Here is a 779-nt window from a genome sequence, read left to right as displayed (position 1 = left end):
CCGTGCCGGCGCGTTTCACTCGCCGTGGCTGTGCTGCGCAAAAGTGTTAAGCCTTGCGTGCCACTTGAGTCCTGCGTGCAGTGCAGTGCTGGGCTTTGTGGATCGCGGTTGCTTCCTGCGTTGGGATGCGGAATTAAAGTTGCTCACGTCACGTTGTCTGGATGGAGAGGAGGAGAGAGATATCCGTCCGCCTCCACCTCCGCTCTTCACAGCATCTCCACTCGTCTCCCTGGCGAGGCTCCCGAGTGACATTTTTTTCATCCGGACGGTGAAATTCGGTACACCCGGTTTCTTATTTTCGTCTGGATTTGACCCTTCATCCATCCGGCGAGTCCACGCCATCCCCGGTCCTCCGGGGAGCTATCGGGGAGTCCGGACGAGTGAAAAGTGGGAAGGGCCCGATCTGTCGGCGACTGGACACACGAACCCCACCACCACCTCGCTCAAAATCCCCCCCACCCCTCGTATCTCTCTCGCCGCCGGCACCATCCCGCCGGCTTGTTACCCAGATTCCGCCGTCCCTCCTTTCCACATGCCTATATTCCGCCGTCTTTCCACGACGGCCTACCTGCCTACTCCTCCGCCTTCGACAGCCTACTCCTCATCGTTCGCGTCTCGGCTAGCCTCGACCACGCCCGTCAGGTGTTCGTCCATTTGCCTCGCCGGCCATGGACTCGAACGAATAGGGGGAGCTGATGTTTGTCGAGCTTATGTGTGGTGACCCAGCGTACCACTGCATGGTGTAGTACACAAGTCGTTGACATAACACAAGTGAAACA

The sequence above is a fragment of the Lolium rigidum genome, chromosome 3, assembly GCF_022539505.1.
Source record: "Lolium rigidum isolate FL_2022 chromosome 3, APGP_CSIRO_Lrig_0.1, whole genome shotgun sequence".
In the NCBI taxonomy this organism is placed as follows: Eukaryota; Viridiplantae; Streptophyta; class Magnoliopsida; order Poales; family Poaceae; genus Lolium; species Lolium rigidum.
Note: the sequence above shows the minus strand (reverse complement) of the source record.